Here is a 22,088-nt window from a genome sequence, read left to right on the forward strand (position 1 = left end):
GGCTGTTTATTTCTGATATCTACGTTCTGTTATTGTGGAATATGGCTCGGTTTGAGAACGCTTCATTGATTTGTCCTTGATGCTCTTATCAAGGTGCTTCTGTAAGTTGTGTTTCTTTCCCAGCGTCGGAATCGTGAGGCGACGTGACGATCTAGCGATCGAGCCGCAGATGTCCCTTCTGTTCGCTGCTCTTAAATATAGGTGCTGTGTGATAATGCGAGATGTCACTGAATGCCGTATGGAGTTCTGGGATAACTTTATACCGTATATAACGCTGTGAGTTTGAATATTATCCCTGTGTTTACACGCTGAAGGATATGCCTGAGTGTGCTGATGGAGACCGAAGTCCCAGTTGTGAGATATTAAAAAGTAACTGTGGGGAAAAAAAAAAGAGTCACAGATGCGTATAAATAACTCACAAAGATGCGCTTGAGAGATATTAAGTTGTGAGATAAAAACCTGCATCATATTTCTTTCTATATTTACCTTTAAAGAAAGCTTACTGACAAACGGCTCATGTAGTTCAGCGGATAGCTCGCTTAATTAGCATCTCATTTACATAGCAAGTTTTGATGTTTGGGTAAAAAACACGATGCCAAAAATTACTTTTAGTATTGTAGAAACTTCCTTCAGGGTTCAGCCTGTGGAGCTGTTTTCTGGCTTTTTTATTGGAGAAAAAATTAGCAATAATAGAAACATGCTACTAGTGTAGCGAGTAGCATTGCTGCGTTTGCTTCGGGATTTGAACGTGAGCTTGATTTACTGCAATCACACAATAAAACCTGCATCTTACTTTGTTTCATGTACAGAAACAAGCTTCTGTAAGTAACTTTATAAAAGGTTACTGAATAACTTCTCATGTAGTCAAACTGTTATTCAGACAACAGAGTCGGTTAGCCAGCTTAGCTAACATCTCACTTAGACATAACATACACATTAGCATGCAGTTTTGCTTTTTGGCTAGATAATACAGTTTATTTTGGAATTTTATGTTTATTATTTAGTATAACTTGCTTGCTGGCTGAACAGTTTTATTTGCTTTTCACTGAAAATATTAGTAAAGAGCAAAATGTTGAAGCAGAGCTTAGCATTGCCGCTTCACAGCTACAGGGTTTGATCCTGAGCTCAATTTACTGCAATTACAAGATAAATAAGGAAAAATAAAAATCTCCATAATATTTTGTTTCATGTGTAGAAAAACAAGCTTCCTGACTGATCATGACAAACTCTTATTTAGGCTGTGGAATCTGTTTGCTAGCTTAGCCTGCATCTCAAATACACACAGCACATGCATTAGCATACGGTTTCGATGTTTGGCCAGAAAATACTGTGAATTTTTGGCCAGTAAAAAAAGCATTTTACATTTATTATTTAGTATAACTTGCTTCAGGTTTTTGCTGATTGAACAGTTTTCTGTTTTATCCTTGAAAATATTAGTAATTATTATTAGTAATAAGAGCAACATGGTGGTGCAGCGAGTAGCGTTGCTGCTATTTTGCTCCTGAGCTCGAGTCACTGTCTATACACAGTTACATGTGCTTTTCCTTCATACTGTGTGATCCCAGGGTGTATTCCTTTCTCATACTCAGTGTTCCCGGGATACCCAGACCAGGAAAATATGCTAACTGCAAATGTATGAACATGAATAATAGTATAAATCTTACAGCTTATAGAGATTCATATAGAGATTGATTCAGAATCATTTAACAACAGACTCAAATCATTTTCCTCCTCACTCCTGATAATACATCTTGAACTTGTTAATGACATCGAGTAGATTTCTGTCTGTGTTATGACAATGTGAGTAAGCGTATTGGAGTTGACAACGCTCAGATCTAATGCAGCATGCTGAGGAACAGGCCATATGCGAGAGTACCGTCTCTCACTCGAATCCCAGAGGCAGCAGATGGAGTAAATGCGGTGAGGAGCCTGTTGACATTCAGATGACGCTTCTGTTACCAAGCTAATGGCTCCCGGGGCCCATAACACACTGAGAGACTTCTATAAAACTGAGCTTACAGGCAGGAACAGAAGCCAAGCACTTAAGCACACAAGCGCGTTCAACTTAAAGCCACTGAACTGAAAAATGGCAGAGGAGAAAGTGAAATAACAGACTTTCTTTCTGAGGCGGAGCTAAGGGGCGGATTTTGGGTTTGAACTGCTTATGAAATGTGTGTAGCTTCCAAATATTTACTCATTAGACGTTTACTTAACTGGGGAGATGAACAACAGGTTTGACAGAGTTAGCATGCTTTTGGAGGGAAGAATAAACTGATCAGGCATAACATTCTAAGCACCGAGAGGTGAAGTGAATAAGACTGATTATCTCCTCATCATGGAACCTGTTAGTGGGTGGGATATATCAGGCAGCAAGTGAACATTTTGTCCTCAAAGTGTTCAATGTATTAGAAGCAGGAAAAATGGACAAGCGTAAGGATTTGAGTGAGTTTGATGACGGGACGAATGTGATGGCTAGACCACTGGATCAGAGCATCTCCAAAATTGCAGCTCTTGTGGGGTGTTCCCGGTCTGCAGTGGTCAGTATCTATCAAAACTGCTCCAAGGAAGGAACAGCGGTGAACCAGCGACAGGGTCATGGGCGGCCAAGGCTCACTGATGCACGTGGGGAGCGAAAGCTGGCCCGTGTGATCCGATCTAACAGATGAGCTACTGTTGCTCAAATTGCTGAAGAAGTTAATGCTGGTTCTGATAGAAAGGTGTCAGAATACACAGTGCATGACGGGTCAGGGCTGTTTTGGCAGCAAAAGGGGGACCAACACAATATTAGGCAGGTGGTCATAATGTTATGCCTGATCTGTGTATGTTGCTAAGTCAAAATATTTCTAGTGGTCAACTTTTACCCTAAAAAGGTTGAATGCTGTGATAAAATCTGCTTCGACTTTTATACAGATGCTATGAAATGCTTGAAATGTTATTCAGTGTCTTGTTTTCCGATAACCATGGGATGTCCATATCTTTTTTAAAAGGAGTGTGTTCTTTAGTGTGTTTAATCACATCTTATTAGCTACAGTGAGAAGCAGGTTGAACCAATCAGAATCAGACATTTTTCCTCATTTCTGTTTTAAACTCAGCTAGATTGCTAAATCTCTAGATTTTTCTAGACAACAGTTATACATTTGTGTTTATTTGCTACCTTTAGTGCTAACATGATGTATGTTTGCGAGCTTTTTTTCTCACGATTGCAGTAACAATTTGTCTGAGCCACTGACACCATGCAGTATTGAGTATTTAAGATTAAACACTCAGTGGCATGACAACATTTAGTAGATTTAGGATGTTTTTCTGGTTTAAATGGTGACCATGAAAAGCTCATCCTTTTACACTACTTAGGCTACGAGGCTATGTCTTCTTAATGTTAGCTAATTGTTTTTAGCTTGTTACATTTTGTACATTGAATTCAGTGGGATTTCAGTGTGGGATTTGTTTCACTTCTGTACAGCTGTATCAAGCTGGGTATGAAAGGATTTATCTATAAAGCATTTACACAAGTAATTTGGCATGCATGAAAATCCAGTGTATTTGGAAATAAATAAAATGTCTGTATCTTACTCCTGCTCCCGAGAGTGTATAAATTTGTGCATAAGATCGCTGCACTGCAAAATCTTTGCAAGTGAGTAAATAGTATCTAGTCAATACTGATACTCTGTGCTGTTTTTTAATATTATTTGGTGGAATACTTATTATCTAGATAGGTCCTAAAGCAGAGGTGTCCAGGTTTATCCAGAAAGGGCTAGTGTGTGTGTGCAGGTTTTCATTCCAACCAAGCAGAAGCCACACATGAATATACTGAAAGCCAAGATCAGCAGATTAAACAGGTGGAATCAGGTGTGGCTTCTGCTTGATTGGTATGAAAACCTGCACCCACACCTGCCCTTTATGGATAAGATTTGACACCCCATATCCTAAAGGTCCCTGGTGGTTCAGGGGTAGGATCCCACACTCTCACCGCCACAGTCCTGGTCTGATTCTTGGGCAGGAAACCAACCCAGAGGGGTTAACTCTGAGTGCTAAGCCCAGATAAAATGTGAGGCTTGTGTCAGTGGGGCATTGGTGGCTCAAGTGGTCGAGTGGTTAAGGCACTGGGATGTTGATTGTTGGATCTGGGTTGAAGTCCCAGCACCACCAAGTTCCGCTGTTGGACAATTGAGCAAGGCCCTTGACCTTCTCTGCTCCAGGGGGGGCGTTGTGTCATTGCTGCCCCTGTGCTCTGACCCCAACCTCATCAGCTGGGGTGTGCAAAGAAAAGAATTCCACTGTGCTGTAATGTAAGTGTGGTGAAAATAAAGCCTTCTTCTAAAGATCTGCTTAAACTTCTCAATATTAAAACTTTCGCTACACTCTAGACTCATCCTGTATGGTCCTGTACGACATCGTACCTGACCTCCTCTACACCTGCACATGGGTGAAAGAACAGATTTGTGGTCTGCTCCTAGCTGGGAGATCCACTGTCTGATTGTTGAGGGCTCCAGAGATTAATTATAATCCATTTAGTCTCAGCAGGGAGCAGCATCTTTACAGCCTTTGGCATGCCGGGGCTGAGGCAGTGACAGCCCTAACACACATTCACAGCCTCACACCGCTGGGAACAAACATCTCCTGAGGAAATGTGTAGGGGGAATGCTCAGAGAAGGAAGGAGAAATGTAATATTTTTCCTCATATAGCTTGGATAATCTGCCAAGCGAAAAGTGGCTGCACTCCAGATCGCATTTTTCTTTCTCCAGCTGTTTTTGTGTTTTCTAGTAGTGTTGTGATTAACAACCATGTCTGTTTGGCATCCAGATTTATTTCGATATGATTACTTGGATGGAGTAGCTTCCCTACAGGCAGCCCAGGACCAGGACGTGGGGAACTTTGATGCCTTAATTTTCCGTCGTGATGCTGTCTTTCGGATCATAAGGAACCCGGCGGTCTCCTCAGGCTGTTTGTGCGAACGCGTTCATACTTTGTGTAGGACGAGGAATAATATCAGATTTGTTCTGCATCACTCTGTGAAAAGAAATCTCCACGTTTCAAGATCTCTTGGGACGGAGGATCCAGAATGCAAAACAGAAACGCTCGTCCTAGATGCGCTTTCGGAGTTTTGACTCAGTGACTCCAATCCTAACAAATAAGACATGTGAAATCACGCTCCGGCTTTGATTGCTACCTCGCTTGTATTCCTGCACTTTTAAAAAAAGCAGTGTGAGCAACAGCAGCATCAATTTTCTTGCTTTTTAGACACTTCTGTTTATTATAGATCTGCAGATTCAGTGCTGGACGGAATTGACTTTTTTTATCCCCTGCTTTTTTTTTTTTTTTTTTACTGTGATTGTGTGTGATGTTGCCTCATGATCAGAACTGGAAATTCTGACACAGGAAAGATTTTATGACAGAAAAGAGTTCATGTTTAGATTCTCAGTTACACGATATGCTGTGTTTTATTTGTCTCTTAAAATGCTAAATGTACTACAAACCTATAAACAGTATAATGTGTTATTTATTATTATTTATGCAATGTTGTACTGCACTATTACACCAAGGCAAATTCCTTGTACATCTATAACCCACAGTACTTGGCAATAAAGCTGATTCCGGTTTTGATTAGTATGAAATATAAATTGCAAATGAGGCATCATGGTTAAGTGGTTAGCATGTTTGCCTCAAATCTCTGTGGTTGAGGGACTGATTCCTGCTTCTGTCCTGTGTGTATGTGTGATGATTAGATTAGATTTAACTTTATTGTCATTGTGCAAAGTACATGAACAAAGCCATTGAAATGCAGTTAGCATCTAACCAGACGTGCATAGTGGTATATTCCTAATGAATTATGAATAGATATGCATCTATGGGAGTGATATATACAGGGGGGAGTGGAAGATTTATGTACAAGGGTGCAGTGGTTATTATAAATAGGATATATATGGATATATATATATGTATATATATATATGTGCAGTAGTTATTATAAATAGGATATATATGAATATATATATATATATATATATATATATATATATACACACACACATATATATATATATATATATATGGGGAAAAATGCAGGGAGCAAACATGAGTAGAAGCCAGGCCAAGTTTCAGTGGTCTTCTTGTTGATATTGTGTTTGGAATCCGTACTAGATTTTTAACGCTATTTACACTGGCGATTTATGGGATGTTTTCAATCAGTATAAAGAAATGAACGATTTTCTGGCTGTGAGTCTGATCTAAAATGAGTCAGGACTCTGTTGGCTTTCAGTGTGTTTTAGACGTGTGTTTTTCCCTCTGTTGGAGAACCTTACACTGAATTTTACTGGTTGAAGATCAAATCTGAGCTGCTTTTTAGATGAATAAGTACTTGGAGCATCTCAGAGAGCAGAAATGGGTTTGATATCAACATTCACTGTGAAGGTACAAACATTTGTATGGAAGAAATCAACCAGTTTTTGGAACTATTCTACGAATATATTAACCCCTAGCAGTCTAAGGAAAAACAGAAACACTACAGATTCTTAAAGTTTCAAGTGTCTACTTTCATATGAGCTTCATATTAACCACCACTGTGGACAAAGACATTCAATCATCAACATGGAAACAACAAAACAGGAGGAAACAGCAGCTGGGAAAAAGAGTTAAAATGCTGGAGTAAGCAAAGATGTACAAAAAGAAGGCTCTACTTTAGAGGAACGAAAAGAAGAAAAGAAAAGAAGAACTCTACTTTACCTCCCTAAGAGAATGAACTTCCTGTAACTAAAAGAAATTATTTTCTGAGGTAAACTTTGCTTATTTTGCTAAGGTAAACTGTCTAACTGATATGTCTACTTTGCTAATGTCAGGTTAGACTAGCATTGTTCAGTATACCAGTAGCTAACAAACAGAGTTTTAGTGGTTGTAGATTACATTTTAGATGCTTATGAACAAGTACGTGTAGTATCTCAGAGAGCAGAAATGGGTTTGATATCAACATTTACTTTGAAGATACATTTGTGTGGAAAACGCTAACCGTTTTTGTTGTTCTGAACTTTTCTATGAATATATTAACCACTACTAGGCTAGATAGAAATAGAAATACTTATGAAACACTACAAATTCTTAAAGCTCTGAGCGTCTACTTTCATATGAGCTTCATATTAACCTCCACTGTGGAGTGAGACGTGACAAAGACGTTCACAGCTGATCACTGGCACAACAAAAGAGGAGGAAATTCTATTTTCTTTAGGCTTTGTTAAAAAGTTAAAAACTCCCATTTTGGAGATCTGTTTTAAACGAGTTGCTATGCTTTACATCACCTACATGCTGTTTATACTTGGAGCCAGTAAGATGGAAACAGAACGAGCACCAAACAGTGTGTTCCTGATTAAATTGCCAATTATAATGACAGTTAAAGCCGGTAGAGGGTTTCACAGTTTAATGCTTATATGCAACTGTTTTGTCATTGTAGTTTGCTGTAATTAATGCCATGATACAGTAAGATGCCATGAGTGATGCAACAGTGCAGGTTTAGAGGAAAAGGAACCCACTAGAGACATTGTGTTGATTTATATTTATTTAAAGCTACTTTGTGGTGACAGTTTTGGGATCATTTAGAGCATTTCTCAGACTCCCTTATCTACAGCAACTTACATTTATTTTATTTATACAACTGAGTGTTAGGGCCCTTTCTCAAGGGCTCAGTTTTGGACACACAACCTTCAGAGCAGTAGTTCAAAGCACTAAGCTAGAACCAAAGATGTTTATGATGGTCGGGGGTGCACAAACCTTTGGACATAGTGTATATTTTTGCTGTTCTGAAAATGTTTTGTCTCCATCGTATCATATCATATTGTACTGTGTTGTGTTGTATCGAATCAGAATGTTGTGTATCTTTACATCCGTATTCACTTGGCATAATGTTTAGTGAAGTTTTATGAAGTTTGGAAGGTGGTGCAAACCTCAGCCTGGTTCCTCTCAAGGTTTGCTTGTGCTTGGGTTTGAACTCAGGACTTTCAGAGCAGTAGACCAACATCTTAAACACTGAGCTAGAACCACAGATGTTTATGATGGTCGAGGGTGCACAAACATTTGGACATATTTTTGCTGTTTTGAAAATGTTTAGTCTCAAGACATCTCCATTGTATTGTGGTGTGTTGTATCTTTATGTCCTTATTCACTTGGCATAATGTTTAGTGGAGTTCTGTGAAGTTTGGAAGGTGGTCCAAACCTCAGCATGGTTCCTCTCAAGGTTTCTTCCTCATTAAATTTACATTTACATTTCTGTCATTTAGCAGATGGCCTTATCCAGAGCGACACACTGGTTCAATAGGTCACAGACTTAGGATGCCATCAGCCCCAAAACTCTGGGAAAATAGGAAATCAGAGCTAGTTTAAGTGTTTCATATGTCATTTGAAGACGGTCAGTGACTCCGCTTTTTGGATGTCTATGGGAAGTTCATTCCAGCACTTTGGGGCCAAAACAGAAAAGAGTCTTGACGTATACCTACCTCTTACTCTAAGAGATGATGGGACGAATCCTGGAAGATTTTTACTTGCTACTGTCATCTCTGGCTTGCTCATTATGGATAAATATGAGTTAAAATGTATAACCTGACTACTGATTAGAAGTTTGTGAGTTCAGATCCCAGGCCCAGCAAGCTGCCCCTGCTGGAGCCTTGAGGAAAAAAAGCCCAAACTGCTCAGTTGTATAAATGATATAAATGCAAGTCTGCCAAATGCCATTAAAGTAAAATTGAATTAAACTGAAGCTTGTCAGAAGTGTTATGAATCTAATCCGTTAATACAGTGTGACATTTTTGTTGGAAAAAGAAATAAATGAAGTAGTTAATAGTGAATTACTTTTACAGGATCAACAGAGCAGCTCAAGAACCTCAAGAGTATGTTTACTCCCTGGACTCAGAAATACCTCATTATTCCATTATTAACACAAAAAAACCCAAACAACATGTATAGCCTCTCAACACGAACATTGTTGCATGGATATCACTGTCACTTAATCCATCCCTGAGTGAGCTTTCTCATCACGTCTCTCCGCCAAAACAGTCGCACAATTACGTGCCATAGCAGGGAGCAAAAGTCCATCGTTCAGCTCCGATTGTTCCACCGGAGCTCTAGCAAATGACCTGCATCCAAAAACCGCTGCTTTAATTTCCCTCTCCTGCAGCAAACCTCTATCTGTTCTCCTTCATCTGTTTCACTTAAAAATCACACTAAGAGGTTGTGAAGCGTGTTCGCTGGTGGGAAAGCCATTACAGCCGTGTAGTTTTAAATAAATAAATAAATAAATAAATAAATGAATAAATAAATTAAAGCCTTGATGATTCATATAAGAAACATTAATAGCGTGAAAGAAGTTGCACTATATTAGAAACAGAAACTTTTCCATTATTTAATCAGTTGATTTTGTTTGAAATGGATAATAGAATTTCTCATACGATTCACTAGCTACATAAATGTGAACGGATCGTTAAGTAACAGAAGCATTTATTAAATATTATCATCATCGGTTGTTAATTAAATGTTCACTTAACAGAAATAACATTCCAGCATGAATCAGTCATTTCCTGCACATTGACTTTCTCTTTCTTTCTACGCAGTGATACTTTCTCTTTCTAATTTCTCTTTCTGCTTGATTGTATCAGGATAATGCGAGCGTATAGATTTACGTAGCACAACCCTCGAGGATCCGTTTCTGCCTCAAACAGAGCTGGATGATATTGTCACGTCACCAATTACCTAGAGGACGTTTTTACATACTGTGACTGCTAACAGGTTCTGAGAACTTTGTACTGATGATAGAACATGCTGATGGAGAACGCCACATGCAAAGGTGACTGTTGGGCCCCTGAGCAAGGCCCTCAAAATCCCCTGCTCCAGGGGTGCTGTATCATGGCTACTCCTGAGCTCTGACCCCAACCGTTCAAGGATGGTATATGCAAAGAAAGAGCGACTTACATTTGTCTAATATTTTTAATACAACTAAGCAATTAAGCGTTAAGGGCCTTGCTCAAGAGCCCAAAAGCAGCAGTTTCTTGGACCTGGGATTCCAACTCACAGCCTTCCAATCACCACTGAGCTACCACGTCCCTCATTCCCTTCTCCACCCTGTGTGTGTGTGTGGAGTTTACATGTTCTCCCCGTGCTTCAGAACTTTCCTCCAGGTTTTAGTTCAAAGACATGCTTTGTAGCTTGATTGGCATCTCTAAATTGTGTGTGAGATTATACCCTGTGATGGTTTGTCCAGTTTGTTCCCTGCCTTGTGCCCCGAGTCTCCAGCACTACAGTAAATTGACGGATATGAATAAATATTTAAATACTATCCTTCCTGAAAAATGATCTGCTCCGTCTCCACGCTAAGTTAACATACTGGTAGCAAACCTAACATATCCTGACATCATTAAGCAGAATAAATTACTTAATGTTTAACCACAGCACAGTTAAAATCTCAGTTCTCAAATCAGACCGAACAGCTGAAACAGCTCATCACACATATCTGACCCTTTGAAGCGAGAACGATCGCTTTTGTTCGCGCTGCGGCTCTACGAGCTCGATTTTTTTGTCATTGCGCCTTATCAGACTTATCCAATTAGAACCCGACTTGTCATTACTCTCCGTCTGCCCCGAAGACCACAGTGAAAGCTGTAATGAAGACGTGGTGTGGAAATGAAGCTGGGACCAAGCCGCTGGATTTGTTGTGGTCGGAAATCAATTGTTTAATATGGTTACGGACCTGTTTGCTTCTGTTGTTGGCTGTGACACCGGTCGTGTCAGCAGATTGTGATCGTATGGGGCATTAGATCTTCTGGTTGCTGCTGTGTGCATCATTTCTGTGAGGATTACAAGATAATGAAATTGTGTTTGCTGTAAACACTGCATTCCTACAGATGAAATAAACTTCTGCAAACATTTTTGGCTTTTGTTTTGTTGTACCTAATGTTTCTCGGGAGATATGATGACTCAGAACTATTTATATTCCTTTATATTCCATTACAGTCGTCCATTTCGTAAACTAGACTCATCCTATAAGGATATACAGATTCATCAATTCATCAGTTCTGCCAGCACATCTGGATCTGATCCAAACCAGGTGTGTGAGTAAGTCTATTTAAGGCACAAAGTTGACAGAAAAAGCAATATTAGTTTATTTCTGGATGATCTATTGGTATGAACACAAAGTTCTGCTACATTAAGATTCCATTATCTAGAATAATTAGCAGCATTAATTATCATTAACAAATATTTATTTGTATCCACACTTGCATGTGACGTCCAAGATTATTATTTTTTTTAATTAATTATTTTTCTTTCATTATTTTTCTTTTTTTTTCACTTTTTACTTTCCTACATTACCCACAATGTCATTTGTCCATAGTAGTGCAGTTGGGTTTAGCCCTTGCTTCATTTCTACCTAAAGAATACGGTGCTTTATTCCCTTATTCTGTCCAGTTCTTTGACCTCCAAACTTGTATACTCTGCTCACTCTGATCAGCTTCCAAAGCTTTCAGCTAATCCTGCTTTCAGAGCCAGCTCTAAATAGACTGTTAACTAGCTAAGATGAGTATCTGGGGCAAGTCTCTGTAGTGAGTCTCTGGGGTGAGTGTCTGGGTCGATTCTCTGGTGTGAGGCTCTGGAGTGAGTCTCTGAGGTGAGTCTCAGGGGTGAGTCTCTGGATTGAGTCACTGGGGCGAATCTCTAGGGCGAGTCTCCGAGGTGAGTGTCTGGGGTGAGTCTCTGGGGAGAGTCTCTGGAGCTAGTCTCTGGGGTGAGTCTCTCGGGGCAAGTCTCTGGTGACGAGTCATTGGGGAGGTGGTAGCTCAAGTGGTTATGGCTGTGGGTTGTTGATGGGAAGATCAGGGTTCAAGCCCCACCACTGCCACCGTTGGGCCCTTAAGCAAGGCCCTTAACCCCCCCTACACCAGGGGTGCTGTATCATGGCTGAACCTTTGCTCTAACCCCCAATCTTCCAAGGTTGGGATACAAATGGTTATGTCGCATTACATCATCTGCACCAACATCTGCATGTGCTGGATTTCTCATGATTATGGTCTTGAGCTTCATTGAAATTCTAAAGAGGGAGATGTTTTTGATCAAAGGAGGCTATTAGAAGAAGGCTATTAAAAGAAGGCTATTAAAAGGCTAAAGAAGAAGATGTTTTTGATCCAAGAAGAAGATTGTTCTTTGTTTGTAGGAGCTAACAACAAATCCTGACTGGTAGAACTTAAGTTTGAGGTTCTGCATCAGCATAGCTCACAACCTCTAACAAAATACAGCGCAGTCTATTCACAAATATATAAACATGCAGAATTTAATTATACTTCCATGACTAAATATACAATATACAAGATTTAAAACTTCTAACATCATTTTTTTTTTTGCATTAGCTGTGCACATGACATCGTTTACAGCTACTCCAGAAGTGTTAGCATGTGTGATCATACACTACATTTCCATCAGAAGCCGATTTCTGGTCTGGAATATAAATCTAAATGTGAATTTCCACCTGAAGCAGAGAGCGAGAGGATTTTGGCTGCCCCTGTAAACGTTTCCGAGGTCATTCATACCTACAACAGAGAACGTGGTAATGACTGATAGCGCTGTCCTGCTCTCCTATCGAGCCACATTAGCAGCTCCGACTCCTGATGAAGAGCGAATGCCCGGGGTAAAGAGGTGAAAAGATGGAAATTTCCAGAAATCAAAGTAACTGTTCGCGATCTGTAGGTGGTGTGCTTTTGAGAAAAATGAAATTTGTAATTGGATCAGTAACACACATTGAATGTTCTAATGGTTTATCAAAATATTTTTGTGTTTTACGTTTTTTTCTCTAAACTATTTCAAAAGCAGAAATGAAATAGGAAGTGGATTTTATTTGATTTGGAGGTCATGGTTCAGTCACAGCTGGTGGTTACTGATAAACCCCGCAGAAACACACTTAACCTCGAGCTGTTCATCAGAACCCTGTAGTGAGTTAATGTAAGTCATTTGGGACATAACCACCAGCTGATTTTTTTGCTTCACAATTCTGCTTTTATTATGTAGAGCTGAGTGTTATCTAACCAAACAGCCTGTGTGTGTATTGGAGCATAAAAAAAAAAAAAAGAAATCCTCATTTTCCCAGGCTTCAAGATCAAATTCAAATGTTGGGAAGTAAAAGCCCAATGTTTGCCCAGTGTGAAGGTACCAGAGCTGATTCTGCTAGGATTTATCTCAAATTTATTATTCATATTAATTTTTTTTGTAGTTAGTTGACTGGTTCGTTTTAAAAACCAAATCTTTACAGGCGAGTAGAAAAGTTTACATACTTTGGAGACTTAAAATAAAATAGACAAAGAAATGTCTAAATGCTTTTTTGGGGGATTTTCTTCGATGTTTTTGGGATTATCTAGGTGTTAAAATTGTACATGTTATGTATGGAATGGTTTGGAAACATCGTCTTGTTTCATTATCTTTGAAATTATTACTTTTTTTTTAAAAATACCAGTGACATACACTTTCATTTTCTTTCACTTTTTTGCACCCAGATATGATAGGGAGCTCAAACTGAACCGAATATCAATAGCAGGTGTAAGGGTGTTGTTATTTTGCCATAGTAATGTTTCAGAACGGAGACGGTGATCTGTGCAATCCAGACCTTTAGACTTAAATTAGACGAGGGTCAAGGCAGGAAGATCAGTCAAGGAGAAAATTGCCAGGCAGCAGGTTTAGAGGAAAAGTAAAGCAGCTGTTGAACTGAATCCAGTAATTTCATGGCGGAACCTATGAGGAGTGTGTGTGTGTGTGTGTGTTTCTGCAAATTTGTTCACTCTTGTTTGCTTTAAGCATGCCCTGTACATGTGTCTAATTCATTTCCTCGGATGTTTTACATGTAACCCACGAGTTCTACGAGCTCTGGTGCAGTGTGGAGATCTGAAATCGTGTACATTCTCATGTAATCTCTGGACGAGTGGCATAACATTGTTACCATTGATCTTGTGAATAAAACAGTAGAAGTAGAAATGGGTTATAACAATCGTATGAAACATTGAACATAATGATGTGTTTACATCATATTACAACATTACAAACCAACCAACCAATAACCAACCCATACCAACAAACCAATAACTACCCAACAACTAACCAATGAACCAACTAACCATCCATTAACTAATCAATAGCTACCCAACAACCAACCAACAAGAATTAAGCAACCGACAACAAACCATATAACCAACCTATAACATCCTAACTAAAAAGCAAACAGCAAACAAATAAGCATCAGCTGACCACCAACCAAACAACCATCCAACCACCCAGTAACCAACCAACTAACCAAAAACTAACCACCCACCCACCCAACCATCAATCATGTAATTAACCTATCAACCAGCCTACCAATCAACAATGTAAATAAAAAAAAGACATACATATATTTAAACAATATATAGATGATATAATTGTATTTAATTCATGTTCATATACAGTAAATATATTTGAAATTTCAGAGCCAAAGTCGAACATTGGGTATATTTGCATATGATGAAATGCACTGTATGTACATATAAACACATACTATTAAAATTAAACAACAAGCAAACAGTAGGTACCAATGAATACCAACACAATGCTGTAATGACTGGTCAAAACCTGGAATTATTTTATAAGATCAAACTTTAAAAGATAAGCGATAAGAAAGAGTTCTAGAAGTTGGGTCTATAGTGTAATATGTTATTAAGTGTTAATGCTGTGGCTTGAATGAACGGTTAAAATTTGCTAAATCATTTGTTTCCAACCAAAGCTACTTAAACACATATTATCATACTAACAACTTCAAACTCATAAAGAAAGGAATTGCAAGGAGAACCTGAAGGCTCCATAACTATAAACATTCAGCTAATAGGATCACCGAATCGTTGCTTGGGAATTAAGTGTATGAATGTGAGCAGCACTGCCTAATAAAACCAGTATCCTTGTACAGCTCCTCACTTGAAGATAGTTGTACCAAACAAGAATTATCCCTTGCATCACATTATGCTGAAAAGTGTTAAAAGATATTAACATTGCCTACAGGTGGTTCATATTCACAGCTTACAATGGCTTGGGGGGAAAAGATTTAGCTCCTTCTGTGTTAAACAGGATGTTTTGTACTTCACAGGAGCCATTTCAAATTCATATTACCCCAGTTTTAGTGCCTTCTGGCAAAACAGTGCATCTGAGCTCAGGAACACAAGAACAGACTGCTGAGATACAACATAGATACGCTGCACATGAGGGCACGTTTATCCTCATGTCCATGCGACTGTAGCGCTAGCAACATGTAACGGGTGCTTATAGACATGAGAAAACAATTCAAGTGGATAGAGTTTCTTTCAAATTTGCATATCCATCTTTCTAAATACGCAGTGCTGAAAGTGCTTACAAACTTCACACGATCCAGATGTGCATCCAGTCTTGTACCTGGACCTAAACTAGGGTTTGAGTAGAGATACACTTCCAGAGATGAATTTGAAAATGGCCTTTTGACGCTGAATCACAGATGGTTTTATGTTAGCGAAAAAGAAAAGAAGACCAACAAAATCATCTTGCAGATTACCTGCCTGGACTGAAACGAGGTCAAGATCATTATCAAGATCAATGTAACATTGATGTCATTTAGAAAAGGGGCACATTGGAAATATTAGAGTTTCTAAGAATGGCATTGGAGTGAAAAAAAAAATCTATCTATCTATCTGTAACATAACATATATTTTATATAATTTTATATCTTAAAATTTATATTCACTTTTTCGTAGTAGTAGCAATAATAATAATAATAATAATAATAATAATAATAATACCAATAATAATGATATTTTATTTATTTCTATAATTTGTATAATTTTATAAATTGTTTTCTCATTTTAACAATAGCAAGCTGTAAACATGAACTACTGTACTTCAATTGACTTGTATATATATATTTTATTTGATATCTATAGCAAACAATTCCAGTAAAATGGTAAATCTTTGACAACTGCTACAATCATGAGACTTTAAGTGGCAATCTATGCTAAAGAAGTATTTTTTTGAATCTGGGTTATTAAGCTGATCTGCTACGAGCTATGAGTTTTGGGTGGATAAAAAATAAATAAATAAAATATAAAAATAAATAAAAATAAAAATAAATAAATAAATAAAAATTGGGCTATTTTGCTTTAGAAAATCAATATTTCTAAATAGTTCTGTTTTTCCTTAGCCTACTAGGGGCAATATATTCATGGAAAAGTTCCATAAAAGCAAAAATGCTTCATTTCCACACAAAAAAGTAAACAATATCAAATCTATGCCCCAAGTGTTTGCTCATAAGCAGCTCAAATTTGAAGGCAGAAGAATTTGAAATTCTGTGTAAGGTTCTCCAACAGAGGGAAAAACACACGTCTAAAACACACTGAACTCCAACAGACTCATTTTATATCAGTCTTGCTGAGATAAAATAATTAATTTCTTTGTACTGGTAAAAAGGGGTTCATATTAATAATCAGACTCTATTTGAACGCTACAGCTTATGGGTACAACATCCTTTGCTTTATAGCCACAATTTACTCCTGTCCTAATGTCTAAAATAAATCGACTGAGGTAACGTTCTCTGCAGTGTTATGATAGTTTACAGGAATGCTTCTAAATGTTAACACCCATACTAACTGCTAGCATAACCGGCATTTCTTTTTGAGTTGTTGTAAGTTGTCATTTCTGTCTTTTGTTATGTTCTTCTACACTTTACACAGCCTGTGCGAGGAATTTACATTTCATCTCAACGTCTTTGGAGACGAGAAGGAACTGGATGTACAAACCCACTGTATGTGATGAGGTTCAGCATGAAAGCTTGTCAAGGCTCCGAGGAGATCTTGTGATCTCGCTATATATCATTTCCCTCTGCATTATTTCTTCATCGGCAGTCTGTGAAAGCTTTTCGTGAACTCATGATGCTCTCTGGCCTGAGACATGGCAGGTTGTAGTTGGTGTCTCGCCAGGTGAACAGACTGCGGCCCGGATGGTGTGTGTGTCTCAGAGGAACCAGTCTTCCTGGCTATAGCTACAGCTGGGCCGAACCGCTCTGTTGATGGGAGCCGTGTTTCAATAATCCGCTGAGCTGTCGTGACCCCTCTCAGGAGGGTGGATCTGTCTGTTGGGCGGAAGATGGAATTGCCAAACCACACAGACATGCCACTAGTCAGTGTGTCCTTGATGATAGTGTTTTAGATGGTAGTTGTAGTTGACTCTGTGCTTTATTTACTAGTGTTCTCGTCTTAGATCTGAAAGCAACATAGAAATCAAAGTGGAGTGTTAAAAAAAACGAGGGCTTCGTGACAGGAATCTTGATAGGAAAACGTCACAACAGATCTGTTCTATCTTTTAATTCTTAACTGCCAGAAACGTCCAAAATAAATAAGATAATTGAACTCTTTTTAGCGATTTGTTACTTTATTTACGAACCATCCTTTACATTTCTTTGTAAACAAACACAAGGTCTCAGATCACACACTTATGCAATATGTTACCATAAATCTTGTGGGTAGTGTCTTCACTCTGACAATTCCAAGAAAGAGAAGAAGAAGAAGAGCATTTCAAGTACACATGATGCACTCATTCAACTGAAATAGAAAACCTTGCATCGCAGCTTTGCTTATATAGCAGAAAAGGGGCGGGGCTACAAGATGGTCGATGACACTCCAGTGGACAAGATGTCTTATAAATGTCTGCTAAATTATCCCACTTTGTGATATATATTTTTATATTTTAAGAATTCATATTGTTAAAGATGACTAGGAAACAGCTTATAATTCCAGGTAGTTAAAAAACCTTTGAGACATTCGTACAATAGGACACTAGAGAACATAGGGCATAGTGTGTAGTGTGTAGTTGATCATTTGGGACATGACTATCTAATGCTATGACTATCTTTAAATGATCCTTGTGCGCTATCTTTTCCTGGAAATCCAATACATTCTTCTTCTGTCAAAGGCTGTCTGGGAAAAAAAATAATATGGAATAAGCATGAAAGATTTTGCTAAAAAATGTTAACTTCCTCTATGCACAGAGACTTTCAGGTCTCACTGTATTCACGTCCTTGGATATAAATAATTCCATTTCCATTGACAGCATTTGAGAGAAGCCCTTATCCAAAGGGAATTCCAGGAGTGCTCTGAAGTCTCTATCAATAAATAGCTTGATACTGGTTCACTAGGGGCCTTTCTGTGTGGAGTGCGCAAAAACATGTACATCAGGTTGATTGGTAATTATAAATTGCCCAAAGGAGTGAGTGTGAGTGTGTGTGGTTGTCTGTCTATATGTGTGGCCCTGTGATGGACTGTCCAGGGTGTACTCCTGCCTTTCGTCCAGTGTGTGCTGGGATGGGCTCCAGCAGATCCCTGTGACCCTAATTAGGAATAAAGCGGGTATAGAAAATGGATGGATGGATGGATGGATGGTTCACTAGGTCACGGACTAAGGACACTATTAGTCTAAAAGGTTCTGTAGTCTATTAGTCTTCATGTTCTGTAGTGAACAGCTTCACATCTAATGGACTATAAAGAGTCAAAATGTAAACTGGTAAACTTTTTCCAGTTCAAAAATTATATTAGTTTCAACAATAATCTTGAAGTAGATTAACTAATTGCTAGCAATTATTATTATTAGGAAACTGTGCTAAAAGCATAAGAGTGTGCTTATCTAATGGATTAATACTTAAAACTAGAGATGTATTTATACAAATATGGGCTCTGACATAACATGCTCCAATTCCAATGTGAAGTAAGCTGTATATTGTTTTGCTCATGAACAGATGACCAGAAAGGACAGCAATCTGAATGCATTTCACAATGAATGATGGGAAAAGATCAATAGAAAGAATTACAGCATCTTCCTACAAGACATGTGGTCTTATAAAGCATCAGTGAGCCTGGTTAATAAATATGACCACAAGGTCGTGTGAATATTGTGCACACGAACCCTCACCTGGGTTTGACACTCTGCTTCTGATTCGAAGTGTTTTTACTTTATAACACACTCCATGACACTGACTCTGGCTCTGTAGGTTGAATTTTAGCAGTTTGTCGTGTTTCGTTCTACATTGAATACCGGTTCGTGTCAGTGTGAAATATATATCAATTTCTTCACACATCTGGAGACACAGCTGTGGTTTGTACTGTACTAGGCTAAAAATAAAAAACTATACAGCAAATATTATACAACTGTCAACACTGAGAGTCTAAATGGTCAGTCAGTCTGTACACAGACCTCAGTTTCAGTCTGTAACACAAAATCACTCTTTCATATTTGTCATATTTGTGCACTTTAAGGCTTGTGTAAAGTTCTAGTCCTCTCTGTTGCTATTGTGTTACGGATATCGTGATACCAAATGTCCCTTTAGGGATTAATAAAATATTCTACTCTACAACAGCAGTTTGCCAACTATAAGGATTTATAAACTTATGTTATAACTGAAATGTACAGCTGTCCCTACATCAAACTGTCATTATATACATATTACAAAATAATAATAAAATAAAATCCAGTTTTTTTCAGCATTTTAGCCGGGTCAGAACCATACAGAACATAAGCATTTATTAATTCATTCATGTATCTTCAGTAACCTCTTTATTGGTGTGTAAATGTTAAAGGGAGACCATCAGCTGCTTTGACACACATCTCTTAGATGCATTTAGATTCATATGTTCATATAATTTAGTTTATATATTTATATACAGTATACACTTTATATGTATATGAAACTCAGGAAAACACAAAGGCACAGACAAATGTTTTGATTTTTATTGAAATACTTTTTTTTCTGAGATGGGAGGGCCATGTGGCTGGGGTTTGGGATTAGGGAAGATTGAATCGAGGCACATTCCGGGCTGTAAATTCTTTCTGGATCTGGCTACAGGCTGCAGAGACACAAAACTCTTCAAAAAAAAATATTAGCACAAAGAGACATGTTGCATTAGGTTAGATCAGATTAGATGAAGTCAGATTAGGTTAGATCAGATTGGATAAAGTCAGATTAGGTTAGATCGGAATAGATAAAGTCAGATTAGGTTAGATCAGATTAAATTAGGTCAGATTAGGTTAGATCAGATTGGATAAAGTCAGATTAGGTTAGATCAGATTGGATAAAGTCAGATTAGGTTAGATCAGATTGGATAAAGTCAGATTAGGTTAGATCAGATTAGATAAAGTCAGATTAGGTTAGATCAGATTGGATAAAGTCAGATTAGGTTAGATCAGATTGGATAAAGTCAGATTAGGTTAGATCAGATTGGATAAAGTCAGATTAGGTTAGATCAGATTAGATAAAGACAGATTAGGTTAGATCAGATTGGATAAAGTCAGATTAGGTTAGATCAGATTGGATAAAGTCAGATTAGGTTAGATCAGATTGGATAAAGTCAGATTAGGTTAGATCAGATTGGATAAAGTCAGATTAGGTTAGATCAGATTGGATAAAGTCAGATTAGGTTAGATCAGATTGGATAAAGTCAGATTAGGTTAGATCAGATTAGATAAAGACAGATTAGGTTAGATCAGATTGGATAAAGTCAGATTAGGTTAGATCAGATTGGATAAAGTCAGATTAGGTTAGATCAGATTGGATAAAGTCAGATTAGGTTAGATCAGATTGGATAAAGTCAGATTAGGTTAGATCAGATTGGATAAAGTCAGATTAGGTTAGATCAGATTAGATAAAGACAGATTAGGTTAGATCAGATTGGATAAAGTCAGATTAGGTTAGATCAGATTGGATAAAGTCAGATTAGGTTAGATCAGATTGGATAAAGTCAGATTAGGTTAGATCAGATTGGATAAACTCAGATTAGGTTAGATCAGATTGGATAAAGTCAGATTAGGTTAGATCAGATTAGATAAAGTCAGATTAGGTTAGATCAGATTGGATAAAGTCAGATTAGGTTAGATCGGAATAGATAAAGTCAGATTAGGTTAGATCAGATTAAATTAGGTCAGATTAGGTTAGATCAGATTAGATAAAATCAGATTAGGTTAGATCAGATTGGATAAAGTCATATTAGGTTAGAAAAGATTAGATAAAGTCATATTAGGTTAGATCAGATTAAATTAGGTCAGATTAGGTTAGATTAGGTCAGATTTGAATAGGTCAGATTAGGTTAGATTAGGTCAGTTTAAGTTAGATAAGGTTAGTTTAAAGTTTATTGTTATTGTGCAGAGAACATGTAAAGGGCCAATAGAATGGTAATAACTGCAAATAGTAATTCTAGTTATATGCTAACTGCATTTCATTGGTCCTGTACATTTAGTCTGTCGCTTTAAAGCCTCCTACGCTTGTTGCTTGTGGTGGTGCACTTTCCTAGCAGCGTGCTCTCACCAGTGGCTCCAGCGAGCTCTGCTTCCTTTTTCCGATCGTGTCCTAAAGAGGCTCTTCTATCGGATTTATTTATCTCTACACTAATTAATTAACGTGACTACATTTAAGTGAGTGGCATAATATTTGTTGTCTTATTATTTACCCTTCATCTTTTGGTTGGTGGTTAATCTGAGTTGCTGTCGCTTCCCTTGTGTGCTTTTTCCACTTGACTCTGATTCTCTGTTGATAAAGAAGTGCTGGTCTGGTTCACATCTGAAGCTTGGCTGCTGACACTAGGTAAATCTCTGTTATTGCTAGTGTTGGCATGCTGATCGAAGGAGGAAGAGGCCAAATCTGAAGGGTCAAGCTGATTCAGCATCCGATTTCCATAAGGACCGCCAGGGCCGTACATTTGCTGGCGGATCAGCGCGAGGGTTTCATGGTTGTCCTTGTCATTGTCTTCCTTACGACGAGACTTGTTTTGCCGTTTAAGCCTGGGTTTTTTTTCAGGCTGCTGACTGAATGCAGCATTTTCCTCGTCTTCATGGTCATCTCGGCGTCTTTTACGATTGCCGAAAGCTTTAGTACAACATGACTCACAGTCTGTTTGACTGACCAGCCGATTTCCATAAGGACCGCCAGGGCCATACATTTGCTGGAGGATCATCGCTAGGGTTTCATGGTTGTCCTTGTCATTGTCTTCCTTACAACAAGGCTTGTTTTGCAGATTAAGTCTGGGTTTTTTTGCAGGCTGCTGACTGA

General features: G+C 38.2%; 1 protein-coding gene across 1 annotated transcript in view; it reads left to right on the top strand.

Moving 5' to 3' along the window:
* nbeab (neurobeachin b) overlaps positions 1-22,088 on the top strand; it is a 451,655-nt gene that overhangs the window by 1,336 nt on the left and 428,231 nt on the right. The window lies entirely within an intron of this gene.

The sequence above is a fragment of the Hemibagrus wyckioides genome, linkage group LG17 (assembly GCF_019097595.1).
Source record: "Hemibagrus wyckioides isolate EC202008001 linkage group LG17, SWU_Hwy_1.0, whole genome shotgun sequence".
Taxonomy (NCBI): Eukaryota; Metazoa; Chordata; class Actinopteri; order Siluriformes; family Bagridae; genus Hemibagrus; species Hemibagrus wyckioides.